This window comes from Malaclemys terrapin, chromosome 1, assembly GCF_027887155.1.
Source record: "Malaclemys terrapin pileata isolate rMalTer1 chromosome 1, rMalTer1.hap1, whole genome shotgun sequence".
NCBI classification, from domain to species: Eukaryota; Metazoa; Chordata; order Testudines; family Emydidae; genus Malaclemys; species Malaclemys terrapin.
The window spans coordinates 175014327-175039231 of NC_071505.1; the positions used below are offsets into that span (position 1 = coordinate 175014327).

Genomic DNA, 24905 nt, shown 5'->3' on the forward strand with positions numbered 1-24905 from the left:
ATTTAACATTTAATCACTCAGTAGGAAAATGAGCACTGATTTGTGCGGCTATGAAAACCACATGACTGGAAGGCAATCAAATTGTTCACCTCAGCCAATTATACTAGTATAACACATGGATATCCCATTTTATTCACTAATATACAGTAAAGAAAGCTGACACTTAATAGTTGTTATATGATGAAAGCCTCTTTGCCTTCTGGTTTGATACCATTGTGGTGAATGACGAGTCTTGTAATGTATTTAACATCTTTTTAAGAATACAACTGTGAGTTACTGAAACTAGTAAAGAAATGTTGGCACAATTCTCAATGTTTGGTTGAGAAGTAGCATTTCCCTGCCAAATGCAATGTTTGAAATGAGCATTTACTTGGATCCAGCAATACATATTTAAAGGAAAACTGTTGACAAGGCTGCAAATATTTTGAGGAGTTATAGTGTGATTGGATTGTTTTTGACTGAAAGCCTGATTGATTAATCAGATTCCCCTTTTTTAATTTACTTATTAGCATTTGTGGGGTGAACTTATTTTAGCACACATGAAAGCGAAGGATTTACAGTACTGGCTCAAGTCAGACACAGTGCTGGCAAATACTATTCAAACTTAACTATACTCGCATTCCATTGTGTCTCAGTTCTGACTTGAAGAAACTTACCTATTATAGTATTGGCCTTTCCTAAGCAGGATTTGCCAGCACTGTTAAATCAGTATCCAGATGCAGACTAACAAATTAATTTAACTTGAGACTTAACTGGATTTAAACTCAGACTGCAGAGCTCGAAGGGTTAATTACTTCACTCAGTATCACTTACACTGCTTACCTCCTCCTTTATGAGTCTTCATTCTTCATTTTAAAAATGATTTTTAAATCATGGAACTAATTCGCTAGGGCCGAGATCCCTATTTTCAATCTCTGAATCACCGTCTGCTTTATATGAGGAAAGAGAACTCTCATCCAAAATGTCAGGCCTGTTTGTAGTGTGTCAAATACTTTCTCATACACTTTTCAAACATATATATGTATTCTGATACGTTTCAATTCCATACTTCCCTACAGTGACATGATTACCGTTTGCTTCTCTGTGAATTGACCAGCAATAGGGTTGCCAACCCTCCAGGATTGGCCTGGAGTCTCCAGGAATTAAAGGTTAATCTTTAATTAAAGATTATGTCATGTGAGGAAATCTCCAAGAATACATCGAACGAAAATTCGCAACCCTAAATCCAGTAAGGGTACTGTGGAAATTTATGTGGTTCAGTCACTTCCTCTGTAGAAATGGCCAGGAAAGCAAATATCCCTAGGCTCTTTCTAAGCCTGCATGTTCTGTCCTGGTTGTAATAATGCGTTCTAGCAATGCTGCCCTCCCTCAAAAAATGGGGAGAGGAAAAATCACATGTTCCTGATTTAACAGCAGTATCTCTGGAAAGGTTGGTAACAGTGAAAGGAGAGGGGTAGTTAGTACAGGTAAATTATTATTTTATTCAGGACTGTTCAAGCATCTGAAAATCGTCAGTTTAAGGTTTTGTTTCTTAAACTGCTTTCTTATTGCTTTATTTTCATGGAAAGGGTTAATTCTGCATTATCTATGGCTTCAACTTGTTGGCCAGTATTAAATCCTAGTTCATCAAATCTTATCTATGGCATTTTGGTAGAATGCAGTCTTCATTATCTTAGTGACTGTGGCACGGTGGTCATTGTTATGAGCTGTCACACATTTGCAGATGTTTCCCAACATAATGGCCTACAAAGTGACTGATTATATTGTGATCTCTGATATGAAAATAACTTTCATACTCCAAAATCCCATTCTATATTTATTTTTCTACTCCTGAATCAATAAACATCTTTGCAGGACACAGCAGATTTGAAGATTAAAGAAATAATCCATTACTTAAAGATGGGAAAAGGGAGGAAGAGGAACTCTGAAACTTTTTAAAGATTTTTTAACGAGGTGTAGGTGACAAAGAATCTAATCTGAAAAGGCAGGATATGAATTGTGGTGCTGTATGTTGGATGCAAACTAAAAGAGAGTTTCAAAGATGAGTAGGGGAATATAATGGAAATCTGTCTAAATCCTCTAGCTGGCTTTGACAGTCTCAACCAGAATTTAAAAGGCTCAATATGTAAATTAATTAACAAATGGAGCTTAGGCCACAGTTCAGCAAGATACTTAAACACATGTCTAACATTAAGATCAAAAGGAATACTCTCACACTTTAAGTGTGAATAGACCTTTCAAATTTAGTGTTAGGGTTGCCAACTTTGTAATAATAATAATAAAAAAGACATTCCAGCAGTACTTCTCAGAGCCGATCTGCCGCTTATTCAGGAAAAGCCCCGGGCGGGCCAGACCTGTTAGTTTACCTGCCGCATCCGCAGGTTCGGCCGATCGCGGCTCCCACTGGCTGTGGTTCGCCGCTCCAGGCCAATGGGGGCTGGAGGAAGCGGTGCGGGCCGAGGGATGGTCTGGCCGCCCTTCCCACAGCCAGTGGGAGCTGCGATTGGCTGAACCTGCGGATGCGGCAGGTAAACAAACCGGCCTGGCCCGCCAGAGGCTTTCCCTGAACAAGCGGTGGACCAGCTTTGAGAACCGCAGCAGCAGTAAACCTGCCCCACCGTGCCTCTTCCCATTGAGGCTCTGACCCTGCCTCGCCTAGTCCCCCTGAGGACCCGCCCCCATTTGCTCCTCTTCCTCCCTTTTCCCGTTGCTTGCTACTTTCCCCCTCTTCACTCTCTCTACCCCTCGATCAGGAAGGACTTGCCTGCAGAACCAGGTCTGGCAGCTGCAGCTGCCCAATGCAGGGAGGAGGCGGCCCCAGCTGAGCCAGGGCTGGTTTGGGTGATGACCTGATGCCTCCCCCGCCGGCAGTAAGCGGACTTCGTGTAATCAGTCAGTAGATCTGACTGGACACTGTCAGGTCCTCTTTCTGACCAAACTTTCTGGTAGAAAACTAGACACTTGGCAACCCTACTTACTGTTAGGTGTGTGGTTCAGTTCCTTGCTGAATCAGGGCCTTAAATGGTTACAAAGAGAAGAACTTTGTAAGTAAACATTATCTCAGTTTAGCAGCTCTTATTGGGCTTATGGTTAAATATAGGATATACTTACCAATGAAACAGGAGCTACTAGAAGTTTGCTGGTACAGAACAAGTGGAATGTTGTTGTTCTAAGTGGGAGGAAGGTCAGTATTTAAAGTGCTGTTATTCTCTGAGAAGTGAGTCTATAAAACCTGTGAGATTTATTTTATCTTAGTGATTCTAGATGAATTGTGATTCTAGATGAATTATGATTCTAGATCAAATATGCTAAACTTACAATAAATAAAATACATACAAGTGAAAAGGTGTGTGTTCCTCTTGCTCATGCATCATCATCAGTAATTAAGTTTCACTAAAGCAAATGCTCCCCTCAGTTTCACCTCTTCAGATGTAACTGAAGGCAGAATAAGGCTCTGAAATTGGGATTCAGTCAGCAAGTCTGTAGGTGACATTTGGGTTTGAATAGAATCCAGTTCACTGTTTTGTACCTGGCTCGTGAACTGATAACAGGAGTATAAATTGTCACTGAGGTCAACAGATGAGATGCAGAATATACACCAAGTCCATATTTTTTAAGTATGGAGATGCCATTTTTAGATACTCACATACCCCCAGAGTAGAGCCACTCTTTTTAAGATGGAAGGTTTGTCTGCATTACGTTTCCAAGATTTAGAAGCCTTGCAGGAAAAGTGAACAGAACCTATCCATATTAGAGAGCCAACTTCAGGCTGACAGACTGACATCTGAGGAATCTGTCCACCAGATAAAAGTGAACAGAGCTGATGCTCACCCCTATGGAATCTTTTAAAGCTGGAGCATACAAAAGATCTTGGATGGAGTACTGCCACTCAATCAAGGGTTAGATGGAAGAGAGCTTCAGTGCTGAGATTTGCACACCAGATTGATGATTGTTGGAAAGGAGTTATCACTAAATTGGTGCCAGAGGGAGCTCAGAAGCCAAAATAGCATAGAAAAGGGAAGAGTTGTGTGAGAACTCATAACTGTAAGATTTTGACACAAGAATCAAAGTAAAAAGGTCTAGAGATCTAAAGAAGGCAAGTTATCCCAGAGATATCTGAGCTGTCCGCAGAAGAGAGGATCTGGAGCCACAAATAATTGGAAGGTCTCCAGGGGGAAAAGCTCTTGCCAGAAGCTACCACCACCCAGAAACTAATCAGGAGACAAGGACTGGGGAACTGATCCAATTCCAGGGATAGATCCAGAATGTCAGACTGGAAGGGTTTTTTAAAAATAACTAACAATTAGAACTTCATTTTTATTTGTTTCGTTTTTTAAAGTGGAAATAAATGGATTCATCACTTCTTATAACACAGGAAAACCATGCAATAAAAACCTGTATACAGTTGCTGTGTAGAAATATTATGCATGATAAAATTCCCAGTTCCGTTGCATCTGTTTCAGGAGGCAAGAATGAATGAAAGAAAACAAAATGATTGGGAAATAGCAATTTTGTTATGCCTTTACATAAAAGAAAAACGTTAGATTTGGAAAGCAAAACACATAAACTCTCCTGCTGATCTAACAGTGGAACTTGTATCAGTATTGTCACAAAGATGCTATAGGTAAGAAAAACCTTGCTAAAGATTTGGGAGGGATGGGATAGACAATTATCTCATGAACATATTAAAATAGAGCAGATATACTGTTTTGTCTACCAAGTATAAATGTTATATTGTTTTGACAGTGGCATGCTTACACCTTTCTTTCGAAGGGGACTAAGCAGTGATGAGAGAAATATGTGAAGCCAATGAAGTGAGAAGAATACATATTGCAAAATAGTTCAGATGACTGAGCCATATAATAATATTTGTGCTGGCATTCACCAAGTTTGTATTGTACCTTTACTCTGATTACATTCCAAAAACTGAGAATTTGGAATATGTACAGTATTCCATCTATGTGTGTGTGGCATTTGAAATGCTTTCTGCTGTAATCTGGGTGAAGGTATTGTGTATTTTCAGGGTATGTGTGAAGATACTATGGGAGGTAGTTGAGGGACTTTGAGCTGTTGTGTCATCAATACACGGATGACATGCCGCTCTTAATCTCCTTTTTATCTAACCAAGACAGTGTGGTGTCTTGACTTTCCCAGTGCCTGGCAGAGATAATGGCTTGGATGAGAGCATTCTGACTGAGGTGTACTCCATATAAGAGATAGAAATATGCTGGTTGGTTGAGAGAAGCAACCTGAAAGTGAGCCAAGGATGGTGAAATGGTGGCTGCTCCTAGCATTATTAGATGTTACTGCTGCAACTAATAGTAGATCCAAGAAGCTCCGTAAAGAAGTACAACTATTAGTAGTTATTATTTGATATGTGTTTGCCTATTTAATTACTTATTTTATTAATTCTTTATTAACGTACTCAGCACATTGCCAGGCTCACACCTTCATTCAAAATGCAGGAGTATTTTTTGAATCCCTGTGTGTTCTATGTAGTGGTCAATGAGTGCTTTTTACATCCACACATTTCTCTCTCATGAGTCTGTCATCCATGCTTCTTAACTTCTATACTGGATTACTGAAATGTGTTATGCATGGAGCTTCTCTTGAAGCTTCTGTTGAGCAGCATCAACATCAGGATATATGTGTGACAATAGTAGCTGTCCTGTTTGCATATGAGTAGCACCATTAGAGATGTTGATCTACAGATCCATGTGTGGTTTGGGCCTTGATACATGAGAGATTGTCTGTTTCTGAGCACTGCTGCAGAAGATGAGATCAGATAACCTATTATGTATTGCAATTTTGAAATTGCCATTGGAGGTATAATGGTGCAGGGTGTTTCCAGTGGTGGGCCTTTGACTTTGGTCCTCCTTCATGCCCAAGCTTGTTAATCTTCTGGTCACTGTGAAAACACATCTGTGTCTTTTAGAGGCTGGTGATTTGTGGAATGGATTGTGGGGCTGTGGAAAGCTTTTAAAGATGTTTCTAATACTGACTGAGTTTATTGTCTGTCATACTTATTGTAGTCGTAAATTTGGAAAGTGTCCACATATATATAAAGTTGTGCACAGAATGTTAAAAATGATACTTTTATAAATATACCCTGAGACAGAGGGAAAAATCCTGACTCCATTAAGTCAATAACTTCCATTGACTTCACTGGGGTCAGAATTTCACCCAGAGCAAATAAGAATATGCCTTTTATAAACCTAATTATTCATTGTTCCATGTAAAGATGATAATTAAGCTATTTGGCATGTAAATATTTTGCAACCCTACAGGAATGCCTTCCTGGGTGTTTTGATCTTTGATCTTTTGTTTGCTTTGTGAAATTCTCATGCAGCTGATTTTCATGTAATAGCAATGCTATTACTATTTAATTTTTTATATTTCAATATATCTGTTTTTTGTTTTACAAACATATTTTATGTTTAGAGAGAGTAAAAATGCATAATGGTGTGGTATAAAGATGTTATTGATATGAGCTTGGAATGCCCAAGTTACTCAGTGGTGAAGCAATGATGGGTCATGCAGATCATCCCAAGGAAATGTACGTAAAACCTTTATACTGCACTATACCGGTGTGCATTTTTTCATGGGAAAAAATAGTTTAGTAAAACTTTCTAAAGCAGTCCTCATTTGTATTGATATTATTTCTCATCTCTCTGTCTCTTGCTGTCCTGTTAAAGCTAAACTCCCTTAATAGAATGATTCCATCTATACAGGCCTCAATTTTAAAAACCTTTAAAAATTTCTTAAAATAGCTTTTCCATAAATAATGCAGTCACTTTATAAAAAAAAAAAAAGAAAAAAAGTCTGAAACATTGCTCCTCAGTGGAAGCAAACGGAAGGATTTGAAGGTCACCAATGTTAAAAAGCCTCTATTTCCAGCCCTGATGGGCTGTGAAATATTATACTTTAAACCCGTCAGTGTTCCAGGACTGAATATTGTTTGTCCTAGGCCTTAGGGAAGTATAATGTGAAGTAGAGGATGGATGTTTGGGGATGAGGGGAGGATGGGAATTCCACAATGGAGGAAAAGAAGGAATAATTTCCTGCTAGAGTTGGTGTGCGTGCGTATGTGTTTGTTAACATTGACTGTTTGAAGCTGTTGGAATGTCTAGAATGGTAGAAGTGGCTTTAGGGCAGATTGATTAGTGGGCAGAGAATGACCATACTGCACCTTTAAGCAGGGTGGAGTGCATTGTCCAGCTTGCTTAGGAAGAGGGAATAGCATCTTACAGCCAGTGTGGCAATATTGACTAATCTCTGGGGCTTGGAAGGGCTGGAGAGTTCAATAAGGGCAAGCAAAGCTGGAGAAGCCCCTTTTCCCCGGGCCAGGGGAATAGCACCCGCCCTCTCTCCTCTTGAAATGGCAAAATACCAGGTTTGGCAGGACCTGCTGTGGGCATCGCGCTAGCCTCCTTAACCCTTGTTCGAGAGGTGGATGGTATGGTCAAAGCAATGGGTTGGCTGGGGAACCTAGACAGAAAAAGATGGGTGCTGGCAGAAACTCCCCCCACGTATGGGGTGTTGGGACAGTTTTTATAGTGGGAGTGCTGAGAGTTATTGAACCAAACTGTAAACACTGCATGTAATGAAAACCACTTCAGACTTGGGAGTGCAAGCACCTATGCCTGGGTAGATATTGAATGAACATGAAGTTACCTGCACTGCACACTTTTATCTGCCGGGTAGTCCAGACATCTAATAATAAAGTTGCTGCCTGATTAAAACCATATCAAGTGTCCCCTGTTGTCCTTTCAGTATAGGTGGATAACAGGGTGAGGTGGTCAACAGTGCATGATAAATTAAACTTCTCAAATGATGGTGTCATTGACCACAAGATTCTAGCATTTATTATGTACAATTACAATTAAAAAACAACAAACGTGCACCGTCATTGAGGCCGGGAGTATGCTTTCTTTTTCTGTTTGTACAATATCTAGCACATTATTGGTGTTACAAGAAACAAATGCTACTATTAAAGATATCACCAGAACAAGTGTTTTAGTGGTAAGGTGTGTTTTATATAAATAATACAGAATATATATTGTGTCTGTGTGTTGTGTATGTGCACATAAAAATGTTTTATATAATATTAATACATATATACATGGTGTATGTGTACCTATATGTAATATAAACATATATTTTATGTATATAGCATGTGTGTATTGTGGACCAAACTTTCTCTAATTGAGATTCTGCTGGTGTACTATAATGTTGAAACATTCCCTTTCACAGGAAAAAAAAAAAAGCCATTTTAAAACAGGACATGGTTTAGCTGGAATATATCAGGTTTAACTGCAAGATAATTTCAGAGTATGGTTTCAAATATTTCTCTCGGTATGCAGTTTAAGAGGTGTGGCAAGAGAGAATATTAACATAAAAACAAGCAGCACAGTCATGAATATCTCATTTATCTGAAAATCACCAACTGGTCATAGCACTTGATGTTGTGACATGTCTGTGTTTCTGTATGTTTGGCTGGTAACAGAGCCAAGAAGACATGATGAAATTGCTTTTGAACTCAATTGCTGAACATCTGTAAAAGTTTATCTGGCATGCGGTAACAATTTTAACTTGTGTGCGTGGCAAACATCTGTATGTGTCTGTGTATACAAGTTAAACTGGTGAACATATTACATTTGTCATCTTACCTTTTATTTGTCCAGCTTGTTTCCTTTAAAAGGACACAGTCAAGTTAAAAAATCTTATGTTAAAAATAGTTTCCTTAGGTGTAATTCCACTTTAGAATCCGAATACTGAAATAAGAATCTAATTTAACTTTGGTATTTTGTTTGACCAAGGTGAAAAGAAATCAAACAATGAAAACAGACTTACCATATATACTCGATCATAAGCCGGTTCATTTCTAAGCTGACACCCCCCTCCATCCCCCCCAAGGTGGATAAGTAAAAATGGAAATGTTTTATGACCCATTCATAAGCTGATCTTATAATTTAGGGGTTGGCAAACTTTGTCTCCCAGGCCATCAGGATAAGCTGCTGGCGGGCTGAGACGGTTTGTTTACCTCGAGTGTCCGCAGGCATGGAGGTAAACCTAAGTAAACAAAAGTGTCCTGGCCCACCAGCAACTTACCCTGACGAGCCGGGACAGCAACTGGTGGGGACATTTTTTTTGGGGGGGGGAGAAGCTGGGGGTCAGAGGAGTAACCCCTGTGACCACCCTCCACATGACCCCACCCCTAGCCCAGAACCCCCACACTCTTCCCATCCCTTCCCACCTTAGCTGGGGTGGGCCAGGGGAGGATGTCTCTGGCCTGGCCGGAGGTGCTCCGGCAGGCTGGGCAGCGTGGCTGCAGCGTGCTCTGGCGGGCAGGGCTGGGCGGCGCGACTGCAGCCTGTGCGCCCCAGAGCTGCAGCTGCTTCGGAGGCTGGGGGGAGAGCAGCGTGACCAGAAGCAGAGAGACTCTGGCCCTGCCACTTCCCTTCTGGCTCTGCTGGCTGTGCTGCCTCTGTTGGGGGGAGGGGCTGTGTCCCACCTCTCCCTCTCTATACCCATTCATAAGCCAACCCCCTTCTCTGATGCTTCCCTTTTTTATTAAAAACATTCGGCTTATGAACGAGTGTATACAGTACTTTTATTTGTATCTGTAGTCTTTTTCTAGTCAACTTCACTTTTTGTTTTCCATGCACTACTACAAGTGACAATGTTTAACTGCAAACACTGCAGGGAGAATATTTATATCAAAATAAATTATATCTTCATTTTTTTCTTTAAAAAAATCAGTTTAAACAGGCTTTGTAAAAACTTAAACATAAATAAATTAATACTTAAAAAAAATTGGGACCTGAACTACTGGACAATGTTTCTTTAAGATTGTTTTTTGTTCTTTTATTGCAGACTATTGTTCCACACAAATATGCAGATATTTCTGTCATAGCAGAGGTCTGATTATTCCCTTGAATAAAATAAATGTAACTGCTGCAACTGATAGGTACAGGGCTTGGGACTCAATCCTGCAAGCTGCTCCACATGGGAGGATCCTTGCACCCATGTTGAACCCTAGTGAAATCAGTGTGGCTCTGTGCAGGTGCATAGGACCTCCTGTATAGAAAAGCTTGCAGGATTAGGGCCTTGGCTGTATCAGTACATATTTTTTATTGCAAAGCATAGAAAATATACATGTACTTTCCAGAACTCCATTATATAGTGTAAAAAACACATAACTTTGCTCCGGCTGAGTTCTGTGGTAATCCCCATATTGCCAGCCTAGAGCACAGGTGGGAAGTTCCAAGGAGCAGTAGCTAGTGTTACGTGTCTTTGATAACGTCAACCAAAAAAATACCAATACATGTAAATTCACTGGGATATTCCCATATCTTTGAGCCATTCTACCCCTATTATTGTTTAGTCATTTGATTATGGTAGAATCCACTTGTGCTGGGCACTTTCCAGACACGCAAGAAGGTGCAGTCCTTGCTCTGAGGAGCTCACAGTCCAAGGACTGGCAGACAGATAGACCTTTCCGTTAATATACATGTCAGCAAGATTCACTCTAAGCAGCACAGCCCAAATGGGTCTTCAAGGGAGACTTAAATGTAGAAAGGGTAGGGGCCTCACAGATGAGCTCCGGAAATGTTTACCATGCATCAGAAGCAACATGGAAGAAGGCATGGAGGTAAATCATGTGAGGAGTTGACAAAACAGGTGGTTGAAGATGGGAATATTTTAGAGCAAAGGGAATAGGGATGTAAGCCTACTTTAGAGATGGACAGGATGAGTTTGGCTCCATGTCTGCAATAGGTTTAGGCTAAGGCTTGAGTTTGAATTCAATGGTGCCAAAATCTTGTGAGCTGTTAATTGGACAGTTAAGAAATACACTTCTCATTGCTGCTTTTTTTTAATTGAAATTACTGCTACCGGATGAAGATAATTTGTTTCGAAATGAAGAATAAGGTCTTGATTCTGATTTCCAGTAACTACTCGGAATTTATCACCAAGTGTCTTTTAAACTATAGCAATTTGTTTCCACGTATCAGCTGTTGGAATTGGTTGCCAACTATTTTGGTTACTTACAGACAGTGTCTGTAATCCTGGTTTTAATAGCTGGTCCATAAACAAAATTAGTGCTTAAAAATGTTGTGTTGAATTTACTACACTAGGTTAGTACTAAATGTTTACAAAAAACATTCTTTATCCTGTGATCATTTGTTATGCTATCATATTATAAAATCTGCCAGGACTTTATAGAAATCTTTGAGATTCTTCATTGCGTAGCGGAATCTTTAAAAAACATTGTGCTTAATCTGAGTGAAAAATACAATACACTTCCTACTTCCTCCCTTTGGGGGAAAATACAGTACAGGTCCTTGATATAATGTTCTGAGACAGACCAGTATTTGCATTAGGAAATACTTTATATCTCCTTGTGGGAATAATTAAATTGGATTCCTGTGGTGTGAATAGATGCCATAAGTTTTACTGTGCTTCATTTTTCTTGTGTAATTGAACAGCTTTGTAGTAGGAGAACAAAGGTTAAATCTGTGCAGGCTTATCTGTACTAGTTTCAATTAGAGGATACATCAGATTGCCTCTACTTTTTTTCCAGGCTGAATGTAGCTTGTCTTCAAGGAAGTGTTAATTTACCACTCTACATTACATTAAATATGGGTAAGCATTGTTTGTATATGCTAGAATTATTTGCAGCCATTTTAGTTATCTGAGGAACACAGTAATCACAGACTCAGTGCCATTGTTAAAATGAACTCAGAAAAAGCCATCACAGGTAATATTTTCTTTATTATGCTCATACTAGCACATATATGGTACAGTTGAAAATCTCCAGAGAACAAATCAGCTTATCATTCATTGGACAAAGATGTTCAGCAGTTGCACTTTTAATATATCGTATAATTATATTAGACTGCTAATGTTTTTGATGCCTTTAAAACAACCTTTGAAGATTTGATAGATCACAGGAAGATTTCTAACTTCCTTTGTGGTATATGGTCAATCACACTACTTATTCCCAAACAGTCTGATGTTCCAAATCATCTGTCATTAATAATGGTGCTTGCCAACATTACTTTTGGGGGGTTCTATTTCCTTGGAGTCTGCAACCACTGTACACAAGGAACAAAACTAGGGATTCTGCCCTTTTACAGTATTTCGGCAGGGTATAACTTGCCTTCACCCTGGTTCAGCACTTAAAAGCCTTATAGTATGTTTGATTTGTCTTGCCACCATGACATGTTAAACTCCCTGTGCCATACATGTCAAATATTTTTGAAACTCCATCTAAACTATAGAAGAATAAAAGATTAAAATTTCATCACTATAAAACTTTCCACCTGAGAGAGAAAAATAAGACAGCTAGAATAAGTGCAATATGAAAAACAAAACAATCTATTATAACTGTTTATAGAAAATGAAACTAGATAGTAAGTGTATTTAGGTGTATTTAGGTGTATTTATTTAGGTGAAGAATGAGTGGGAATTCTGAGAAAATGTAGTTGTTCCTAATCTGTTTGATGATACTAGACATAGATAACCTTCATTATCCTTCATATGACTCTATAACAAAGAGGCACTCAGCATTTCTCTGGCTATCTCTCTTCACCTCCTACATGCAAATATTTTGCTACATATTCGCTGTAGTAAATCAAGCAATGATAATGGTTGGAAAAGGTATCCATGAAACACTACATTGCTGGTTTAAGAAAGTGACTTTTTTTGTAAGGGGAAGAGACATCTGAAAGGATTCAGCTGTATGCTCTTCTGGTGAGAATCTAAAGGGAAGAGCACAAATGTGCAAGACAGATGTTCTACTTTTGTCCCTGGATGTTGAAATACAGATCTGAGTCATAAGTGGATTTCCATGAAACTTGCGGGGAAAAAAAGAAAATAATCTTCCTGTTTTCCTTTTTTAATTGAAAAAATGCAATCAAATATTTTAAATATCCAAATCTGTATTTTATTAGCTCAAAGTCCTCTGTGATCCTCTTTTAACTTGACCATCACCGTTATAAGATTTTCTGTCATTGTGACTTTCCTTTCTTAGGGCACGTCTTCACTACCCACCGGATTGGCAGGTAGCAATCGATCTATTGGGGATCGACTTATCGTGTATAGTGAAGATGCGATAAAATTGATCCCCGATGGCTCTGCCGTCGACTCCAGAAATCCACTGCGGCAAGAGGTGGAAGCGGAGTCGACGGCGGTGCGGCAGCTGTCAACTCGCCGCCGTCCTCACAGCCAGGTAAGTTGACCTAAAATACGCAACTTCAGCTACACTATTCACGTAGTTGAAGTTGCGTATCTTAGGTCGACTTCCCCCCCCCCGCCCCCGTAGTGTAGACCTAGCCTTAGAAAGAGTTGGATGCAGTTCCATCCTGAGCCATTCAACATTTCTTTTGAACATTTGTTAATAGGTGTTCTTCTCCCTAAAGTGGGAGTGAGGATAATACTTTAATGTACATTTCCCAACCATAGCTCTCAAAGCCAAATCTGTATTTTACAGATGGGGTCACTGAGGCACAGAGTTGAAGTAACTTGCCAAGGTTATCACAGTGGGTCAATAGCAGAGCTAGAAATAGAGCCAAATCTTCTAACTCCTAGTCTAGTGTCCTATTAACTAAATCACACCACCTCCCTATAATTGCCGCACAGGAGATTGGAAATGAAATTCTTCGTCATCTGTGCTGTGCAGCACTCAAAATCCCTCAGGACTTGAACACTAATCTTCTGTGTGGCAATACTCAGATACCAGGCTCACAGATATTGAGGTGATGAATGTGATAAAGTGCTTGGATGGATAAAAAGAAAACATTTTGATAGGTTGGTTTCAGGTTTTTTCTTTTTGTTTTTTGTTTTTTCAAATGAAAAAAGTTCCCAAACAAAAAATAATATGTATATATAACAAAGGGATTACTAATGGCAAGTATGGTTCTGGAAGAATGTTAAGACAGTGGTATAATAAGTTTGTGTTGTTCCTTTTAAAAAATTAAACTAAGTAGCAACTTGCTCTTATTCATTCTGACCTCTTGGGACATGCTGTGTAGTGATGACTTGTCAAGCTCAGTTATGTGTGGTCTAATTCATTTGATTTGCCAAGATTAGTCAACACTCATTAGAAATAAACTTCAGTACTTTGTTCAGATTCAGTAAATAGGTTTATTATTTTGGGTAACAACTGATCTTTCTGATCTAAGTACTCAGCCTCGCCCTGAAGAGATTAGCAACACAGAGACAAGGAATTCATAAATCCTTTTTCCTCTTAGTGTCACTGAAATGGATACATCAGTTCTATAAATCACAGTTCTACCTTTTGGTTCTCCTTTCATTGAAGTTCTGCTGTGGGTAACCGTCAGACACTGGAGGTACTCATTTGACCTAGTTGTGAGCATTGTTTTGGCCCACATAAGTATTCTGAGGCATTTGCATAAAAATTGTAAAATAACTGAGTTTAAACCCAAATTTAGAGCAGAATCTGAAGCTTTATCAATCCTATTATATTGGAATTCATATAATTGATTAATTAACAGACTTATACTTGATCAGTTAATATTTGTAAAGTACCTTTAACACAAAATGATATACTACAATAGTTAGATATTAAGCACATTATTACATACAAGTGCAGTCAGCCATGTAACTATGAACAGGTTTTTAACCTCTTTTTAAAACCATTTCAAGCTACAAGCAAACAAACTGTATAGCTGTGGATGGATTCAAACTGTGAAAACTTGATACCACCTGTGATCTACTACCCAAGTATGCGACCTACAAGAAGTCAGATATAAGGCTTCCTACCTGTTAGGTAGAAACAGTAGATAGAAGAGAAGCAGGATCAAGGAATAGCCATTGTGGGTCTCTCCATATTAGCCAGGAAGGATTACTAAAGGGGTAGGCTCCCTTCCAGCTGATGGAAGCTGGAGAAGTTTAAGGTGGTTAATATGTTGGTGTTTTGGAAGTCTTGTGTCAGATACAGCAGCTCTGAAGAAAGATCTTGGCCTGCTGTTGGGAGCTTTATTCTACCTTTGCATGCCCATGTGTTTGACCACTGGTTTACTCAGTGTTGCCAACTGCTGCAATTTTATCACAAGTCTTGCAATATTTGGTGACTTTCTTCAGCCCCCAACTGCTGAAATAACACGAGATAGCATGTGAATCTCTACTTAACCTTACATTTAAAAAAACTATTAATCAACATCATGGTTGAAGAGAAAAAAGCTTATGAAAGCATGCAGCCAAAAAGCTCAGAAATCAGGAAGCAAATAAAAAGAATAAAAAACTATTATATTTAGGACTATTATATTAAAAACTATTATATTTATATTTATGATTTTGGGGAGCTTGATTCATGATTTTTGAGTGCTAGGGATTGAGAATATCTAAGTCAATTTTGCAGTAGTTGTATGGGGGCAGTGGGAAAGATATCTTGCCTGACCTTGAATGAACAGCTCACATCCTGAATTGAATCAAATCAAATCAGGATGTACATGTAGGAGCAAATCCAGATCCCAGTGCTATCACTCTACAATGTTGGGGGGGGGGGGGAGGGATAGGAGTACACCTGCATGAACCTCATCACTTCCAGCGGACTGGTATCTATTGTAGTCAGGATCCTTCCTCCATGGGAGGAAATAGTGCACAATTTACTTCTTACTGCAAATGAATAATGTTTGATAAAAGAGCAGATTGTAGTTTCAGTCATGGAAGGGATTATAGAAAACCGTGACTTTAATTAACGTATTTTAAAACATTAGCATTGTCTTTTAATAGAAATAATTAAATTTAAAAATTAATATCCTGGTACCTAAAATAATCATATCCAGGCAATATGGAAACATCCTGGCATCTACCAAAGAGCACTGTGCATGTTTATAATCCATCCATTAAATATATTAAATCTGAATATCTTTCTTTTCTTTTTCCTGTACTCTTCTTTGCAGTGATCACTGAACCTTAATTATTTATTTGACTTTTATTTCAATTAAAATGATTAATTGTAACTTTTAATGTGGCACGATAATTAGAGCATGCACAATCTAAGCACAGCTACAATGAGCTCTTTAAATTGTAATTCTAGTTAGTGCACAGTTGTAACTCTGTAATCCAGATTTATATATGCTGACAGCCTCATTAGCCAATAAAAATTGGTGATGTAAAGTTCTAATATATATTGCCCCAGGAATTGGATAGCCATTTACTCTGCAGGCCTTGATAGCGTGACAGGAATTGAGAGAATAAAATCTAAACTATTATACTATTGTTCTTTTTAAAATCTGCATCTTTCATTAGACCAGTGGTTCCCAAACTTGTTCCGCCGTTTGTGCAGGGAAAGTCCCTGGCAGGCCGGGCCGGTTTGTTTACCTGCCGCTTCCGGAGGTTCGGCCAATCGCAGCTCCCACTGGCCGCGGTTTGCTGCTCCAGGCCAATGGGAGCTGCTGGAAGCGGCGGCCAGTACATCCCTCAGCCCGCGCCACTTCCAGCAGCTCCCATTGTCCTGGAGCAGCGAACCGCAGCCAGTGGGAGCTGCGATCGGCCGAACCTGTGGAAGCAGCAGGTAAACAAACTGGCCCGGCCTGACAGGGACTTTCCCTGCACAAACGGCGGAACAAGTTTGGGAACCACTGCATTAGACTCTTGTTCATTAGACCCTTGTGATGGGCCAATGAATAATGAGAGATCCACCTCACGCATAAAGTCCTGATGATGCTTGTTAAAATTAAACAACAAAAAATCTGCCATGTACAGCTTTAATATGATTTTTTTTGTTTAATTACCAAAGTGTATACTTTGGTGTTAGAAATTAAATTAAACATATTGAGAAGCATTGTGTTGTCACTGATCTGTTACACTATAGTATGCTGAGGTATGTTCAAAATTAGATGGCTCTGCATGTTCTTTAGCAGCAAAAATGTGACATCAGATAAGGAAAGCTATTGACAGGATGGAATTTCTTAATACATTTCTGTAGGACATTTATATGCATCATGAAGGGCATGGAAGGGGTTTTAAAAAGTTAAGCATTGTATTTAAGAATGGGCCCAAACTGCTCTAAATCCATTCACAATTTGGTGATGTTCACACATAGCTCTTGTTGTTGTCTGTCTCTTAGGTATCTATGTGGCCCACTTCACCACGATATCAGAATGCCTCACAATCATTTATCTATTCATCCCATTTTACAAACAGGAAACTGATATATAAAGGAACTAAGGTCTACATTTTGGGACCTGTGCGGGGCACATAGGAAATCTGTAGCAGAGCAGGGAATTTAACCAAGCTCTCCCAAGTCCCAGGGTAGTGCCATAACCACTGGACAATCCTTCCTTTCTTGGTTCCATTTCTAATTTTATTCATTTTGCAAGCTTCCTCCATACCAAGTTAAAGTGCCTTAGTAAGATCAACTACCTGCTAAAGTCCAAAGGAAACCGAGGGATCTGGGGTAGGTAGGACAGTAGTATTTATGCTGTCAAATATTGGATTCTTGATCTTTTTTTAAATGATTGTAAATAAAACAATTTAAAAAATTGGGCATGACTTTGGCACAAAATGCTGAAATGGAAGGAAGCCTACAAATATGGCATTAGGCAATTCTAATACATATGTGCCAGACGCTGAGAACTTCTGAGTGCCCTCAGCCTCTGTGGCTTTCAGTAAGAGTTCGAAAGCACCTGATACCTTGAAGGAGCCACTCAGAATTTCCCTGATTGTTTGCTATATTGACAATGATTTGAACAATCTGACTCAAGTACTAATTACTTTGATTCTTCACTTTGTTCTGAACACTTTGTAAGTCTTCCCTGGGCCACCAGGAGAAAAAAAAAATCTCTCTATTGATTGAGCACCTTCTGATATAGATAAATCCCATTGCATACATTTTTAGCTGTTCCTATGTAAAACAGCATCAACAATTTAGCCCATGAGCCATGGTCAGAAGTTTCAAGATTAACTACAAGCAGTACTTTCCAAAATACAATCTTAAAATGTTTGATGAAGGAAACAATTTTGACAGTATCAGTATAAAACAGCCCTTTTGTTTTTTAACCAGACAAGTACAGCGGTTTGAAGCCTAAAACTGTTATGTGTACACTACCCAGAATTACACAAGTATTCTGCCTAATTCGTATGCAGGAAAGAGTTTACGAATACGAGTAGGATGACAGTGATAAATAACCTGACTATTCTCTTGGAGTTGTCAAGCCATTGCTATTCTGAGAGGTACCTATGTTTTCTCCACCTTTTCATGTGCTAGTAGGCGATCATGTCCATTCACCATAATGACCAATGTTAACAGTGATGATAGAGGTGGTGAATGTAAGAAAAAAAAACACTTTCTTTTGTCACAGAGATAACAGCTAAAACTTCTGTACCATAGAGTTGTTTATATAAATATTGTGTAAATGGGGAGAATCATTACGAGAATGCACCATCTGTTATGAGGAACAACATTTTTAAGTGGTTCTCTATTCCTTCCTTTCCCCTTCTCACACGAGTCTTTCTTAGATATAGGCTCAGGGAATTTCCTCCATAGTGCTCCTGCTCTCTAGGTCTGTCTTTTCTCTTCCCTTCACACTCAGCTACCTACTTCGTAGCTTTTTTTGCTCCTATGAGCATAATCAGGGAATCTAGATGAAGGATAGGTATAAAAAGACGGGGAGCAGGTCCAGGAAGAGGAGCAGGCTTTGATGCTTTCCCCTGATGAAGCATCTTATTCTGCTTGTCACAGTCAGAAGGTGGTGAAATGGGAACCTAGCTGTAGAGAAAGACAAAGGTGGTCAGCTGCAAGCAAAGCCTTGACCATTGCCAGTCAGAATGAGATTTGAGGCAGGACTCTTGCTACCATTATATCCTATTGCAGCTGGTATGTGTGGGTCTTGGATCAGGTTGTGCTGTGACTTGGTGACTTCTGTTGCAATTCCACCTGTGTATTTGGATCAAAAATGGATTTAGGTCTGAAACTACAGATCACCTCAAGAACTCAAAGTTAGTTAATGAACTATGGTGTCATAGAACGAAACTTTCTATTTGATCACTATCCAGAGTATAATGATGAGAAATATCTATTTGTAACAGGATGTCAGGAATCTTTCGGTGTTTTCTTTTTGGACCTTGCATAAAACTTGAGGTAGTTCTGCTGACCTGAAATATATAAAAGGTGAGAGAGGGTAGTAGGAACTCATCAGAAAAGCGATTCTAGGTAGAAACCATAAGGATATTCAGGATCAAGGAAATATCTTAGACCAAAAAGTACGTTTTGTTGTTTGAGTTACCAGTAAAGCCAAACCCCAAATAGAGGGTATACTTGGATTCTTATTTGGGGTGTGTGCTCTCTAGAGGAAAGGGTAGGGGGTTCAGTTTGGCCATGCTAATCTTCATTATTAAAATTCTCCTATAAAATGCTGATTACAAGGGAAACAACTTACTTTTCCCATATACAATATGTAATTCTGTTTATTAGAGATTTGTTTAGGGTTTTTTTTGTTTGTTTGTTGTTTTAAATAGCACAATGAATAAAACATATACATATCTGTGATTAACAGCAGGATGATCATCCTACATATGGATACAGATAATACAGTAATATGCATATCTAACAGTATGTATAATTGTATGTTCTGTTCTCCATCAATATGCAAACCCCCTGGAGCAAGAGAACCCTATAACATGTGATACCAAACAAACAAGGCAGACACACATTAACTGAATAAGACATCAAATATGTATCTCATAAATGTGTTATAAAACAAACAGATCCATTTGAGCTGTACCAGAAGGATCAGTCATTCAATAATGTAAATATCCATGACTGAAGTCAGTCACTTCCTGATAAGGTTACTGATTTTCCCCAGTTTTTTAATTCCCGGAACAGAAACGGTTATGCCAGTAAATATGTCCCAGAACTTATTTTTTTAAGTAATTCATTCTGTAGAGGAAATATACTTTAAACAAATCTTAAGTAACTTTCTGTTTAGAATTTGTTTGCTTGTGTTATTCTGACCTCTTGTCACAAAACACTGAAATGAACTGTATAATAAAAATTATTACATAAAGCAGTCTTTTCCTTGCAGGAGAGTCTCTCCTGTTAATTAAGAAATATGTCAAGGATTCATAATTTTTTTTTAAAGGCCAGAAGGGCCCATTATGATAATGTAGACTGACCATTTGCATAAAACGATGTGGAATTTCACCCACTGATTTCTGCATCATGTCAAACAACATATGGCTGACATCTATAGAGTGTAACTATTAAAGACATCCAGAATAATATGTGCCACACTTCAGGGAAACTGCACAGGAATTCGCCCAGCTGGGGCACCCACTCTTAGATTTCTGGCTCCCCGGCCATCATCTTCTTTGGGTAGAGACATGTGTATCTCTCGCTCCTGACTAGGGTATTTCCAGACTGCACAGCTCCTTGCCCACACTCTGAACTCTGCAACAAAGTCAGACTGCCTAAGCAGGATGGCTTTTCTTTTCTCCTCAGAGATCGTACACAGTGTAATTGCCACAGTTAAGTTACCACATAGTTCTTTCTAAGCAAGCGCACTTATTCTTAATATGAAAGCATTTGAGAGACAACACATTGAAAACAGCTACTAAGCTTACCAGAGATCATCCCTTCACTCCAAACAAAGGCACTGTATGGCGATTAGTCCTTCAAACCTCACCAATAGGCTTTTCTGTGTTTGAGTTCCTTACCCCTTTTGCTTAGAAGAACCACCCCATGAATCTGAGAGTGACTCCTTTATGCTGTTTGGCTCTTTGGATCCTGGGAATAAGTAATTCATAGACAAAGTTCCCTTCTCTGGGTAAAGATTCAGAAGATTAGGTCTGAAGGTGGGCATTTGCTTTCCCCTCCTTTGAAGTATTTTCTAGGAAACCTGCTCAACTAACTATTTATTCTTGTTCTTGTTCATTCTAGCCCATTATTTAAGAGTCCTTTGAAGCTCACAAGATTTACATTAGCCATGTCTCCTAGACAAGTTCCATACAATCCTGCAACATTTGCATTTTAATATAATGATCTCCTAAGATACTTAAAGTAATTCAATAAGGTTAGTCCAGGATATTGCAGGAAATTGCCTCACCTGTCACATGATCAGTGGAGTTGCAGTTGGAAACACACAGTAATGCTTGTCCCCTCTGTTTTACATTTGATGAGTAAAATTAAAAGCAAAACCATAGCCAGATACACCACACTCACGAACTCGGTCCTGTGCCACTGAAATTAATGGGAGTTTTTCCATTGACTTGAATGAGAGCAGATTTGAACTCCAAAGCACCATCTTTGGAAAGGAAGCCAGTTTCGTTTTCACCGTGTTCAATTTAATAGTCCATCAGAATTGATTTTAACAAGTTGTTAACTTTGACGACTGGAATAATATTTTGGGGATGTCACTTTTCACAAACAGGAAGGGCAGAGTGAATGAAGAGTCAACATTTGCCATCTTTAAATGTATGTATAAAACATTTTAGACTTCTTGACCTTCCCAAACAGCCTGTCATCTTTTATCCTCCCTCCCAGAAGCTGGTTTTTTTTAAATTTATTTATTTACAACCATTTATAAAATCACATCACCTTTCTAGTGGCTCTGGGCACTTTTACACAATAGTTAAAAATTATATCTTAAATATATTCATCAAATGACTACAACAAAACATAATAGACTAGGCTTCCCAAACAATTTCTAATACAAATATAAATAAATAAAGCTTCTGCCAGTTAGGAACAGTGTGGATCAAAATTAAAACCCATTAACCTTCAAATCATTCCTTCTGTAAGCACCTGTGCGAAACTGTATCCAAGTGGGTTCACAGATCTGGCCTCTGGCTTACCAGGGGGAGACCACATTCCAAAGCCAAGGGGCCTCACAGAGAATACTATACTATTAGCTCCCTCCTGCTTTACACTGAGGGTGTTCCAGCCTGAGTTCTTCTGCCAGCTGCAACTGTGGTAATGGTGATGTCACACTAGGAAAGGGGGTCTCTAAGTAACCAAGTATCCCAAACACTGAGGAGCTTTAAAAGAATAAAACCAGCATCCTCAAACTCCAGCAGAAATTTAAAGACAACCAGTGCAGCTTATGGATCACCAGAATGTGTTATGTGCACTTGGCAGGAAGGTCCACGTAATAAGAAGTCAGACCCATCTTCAGCTTCTGAGTGGTCTCAAGATACAGGGTGCTTTAAAGTAACAATCTCAAGCTGACAAAGTCAGGATTAATTATAACAAGGTGTGCATCTGAAAGAAATGCTATGCTAGGGACAGATGAATAGCTGTTCTTAGTAGTGCCTGCCATCTGGCTCACAAGCAGCAGCCCCAGTTCTTGCAAGACCCCTAAATTGTGAACATATACCACAAATGGTTGCTGCACCACTTCCATCAAGGGAGCTTATGTAATTCTCCCAGCTTTTTTCCAGTTGTTTTCCTCAACCTAGCAACATCACCTTGTTCTTGCGAGGACTGACCCTCAGCCAGCTACTCCTCATTCAGTCCCCAGTCTCATGCATACACTGAGTCATTCTTCCCTCTCTACCAGCAGGATCAGATGTGATGGAGACATAGCGATGAATGTCTCCAGCATACTGAGTACGCTGTTGTCCATGTTGTTAACATTGTTACTAACATTCCCAAAAGCCTCATTCATATACATGTTGGACGGGAAAGATCTATATCAGCAGTAGCATGTCCCAGGCAGCAACAAGGGGGACAAAAGAGGTTGCTTGAAGCGGGTTGCTGATGCTTAAGATTAGGGTGACCAGACGTCGCAATTTTATCGGGACTGTCCCGATATTTGCTTGTTTGTCCCATGTCCCGACCGATGTGACACTGGACAAACAAGCAATTTTGCCTTCCCGGAAGGGCTCTTGCCCCACCCACACCCCGACTCCGCCCCTTCCTTCCCCCATTGGCTCCCTCCCCAAATCCCCGCCCTGGCCCCGCCTCTTCTCCAAGCATGTGGCATTCCTCCTCCCTCCCAGGCTTGCCGCTGTAATGGCGGCAAGCCGGGAGGGAGGGAGGGGGTAGTGGCCGGCTTCCAGTTGCTGGAGCTGGTGAGTACGGGCACCGGGCAGGCAAGGGGGCTGCTCCCCCAGGAGGAAGACGGGGGCTCCGGGGCTCTGGACCCTGGCAGCGGTGGGGGAGAGCGGCTCAGGGCCGCACGAGTGGCCATGTAAAGTTTATCGTCTCGGGGTGGACCCCGGCCGGTCCTCGCCCCTGTAAGGGGGTTGTAAGGAGCTGAGTCCCCCCCTTCCCCCTTGTACTGGCTCCTCAGCTGAGCCCCCCGCCATCCCCTTCCTGGGGGAGCAGCCCCCTTGCCTGCCCACCTGGTGCTTCCAGCTCCAGGAACTGGAAGCCGGCCACCATCTCCTCCCTCCAGGCTTGCGCCGGCATTACAGGTGCAAGCCTGGGAGGCAGGAGGAATGCCGTTCAGCTGAGGAGCCAGAACAAGGGGGGAGGAGGGGACTCGGCTCCTTACCTGGCCTGCAGCGGCCGGCGGAACATGCTGGCGCGGGGCGGGGACGCTACCCCCCTACAGGCAGGGTGAAGAGCCAGCCAGAGTCCCCTCCCAGCCAATAAACTTTACATGGCCACTTGCGCGGTCCTGAGCCGCTCTCCCCCACCGCTGCTGGGGTCTGAAGCCCCGCGCCTTTCCTGCTCGGTTGCACTCCAGCGGCTCCTTCCCCGTGGGGCGGCGAGACGCGCCGCATGTGCCCAGGACCCTGGCGGGGGGGTGGGGAGGGGACAGCGCACGTGGCCGCGGTGCGGCCAGAGGCTTCTAATTCCCCTGGCACCTGCAAACCGGCTTTTTTGTGTGTGTGTGTGTGTGTGTGGTTTTTTTTTTTTTGCTCCGCCCACTCCCCCCCTTCCCCCCTCCCCCCCCGCGTCCTGATATTTCATGTCAGTGATCTGGTCACCCTACTTAACATATACAGAAAAAGGAGCAACATACGTTTCCCCCTCCCCAGGAATCTGGTGGTCAAGTGATCACATGTACAAACTCTCCTGCACTCCTTCCCTCTAAAGACAGACAGAGCTGGAGCGCACGGGGGGGGGTGAGGCCCCAAAGCTGTGCCCACCAAAGACATCTATTAATTTAGGTGCACTTTACCAGTCCCAAGTGGTAAATTCTTTGTCCTGCTGCTCCCCCTATGCAAATGATTTTGTGGGTGAGAGATGGAGTGGCAGGGGATTGTAAGATAACACAGTTCTCTTTTGTGCTTCTCTCTAATCCCTCCAGGCTACGATGTGCATTGGTGGGTGGTGAGAGAACTTGTAGCCTGATGTTTCTCTCTGTAGGTAGAGGAAAGTCCTGTGGCTGGCTACTACTCTTGGCTACCAGATTTTTGGGAACTGGCAAAAGTTCTGTGCTTACTCCTTCCCTGCCCCTGTATATCTTAGGCTGCTGTTCTTGATGAAAACAACTGTGGTCTGTTATACAGCAACAGTCTGTTGTCTTCTACCTTCATGCAGCTTCTGCTGTCCCCCCACATGTGTGACTGTTCTTTTCCCTTTCTTGCCCCATCCCTCCCAACAACAGAGGGCACAAAGGTCTCTTTCTAGAAGTCTATAATATATAACTAAACTATTGTTATATGTAAAGTAAATAAGGTTTTTAAAATGTTTAAGAAGCTTCATTTAAAATGAAATTAAAATATAGAGCCCCCCGAATTGGTGGCCAGGACCCGGCCAGTGTGAGTGCCACTAAAAATCAGCTCGCGTGCTGCCTTTGGCACGCGTGCCGTAGGTTGCCTGCCCCTGCCCTATAGTATTCAGATTTCATGAGGGAGACCAGCATATCTCAAACTGCGGGTCCTGTCCTAAAAGGGAGTTGCAGGGAGGTTATTTTAGGGGGGTCACAGTATTGCCACCCTTACTTCTGCATTGTCTTCAGAGCTGGGTGGCCAGAGAGTGGCAG

General features: G+C 40.7%; 1 protein-coding gene across 3 annotated transcripts in view; it reads left to right on the forward strand.

Moving 5' to 3' along the window:
* Window positions 1-24905, forward strand: part of ROBO1 (roundabout guidance receptor 1) — a 1046134-nt gene that overhangs the window by 838592 nt on the left and 182637 nt on the right. The window lies entirely within an intron of this gene.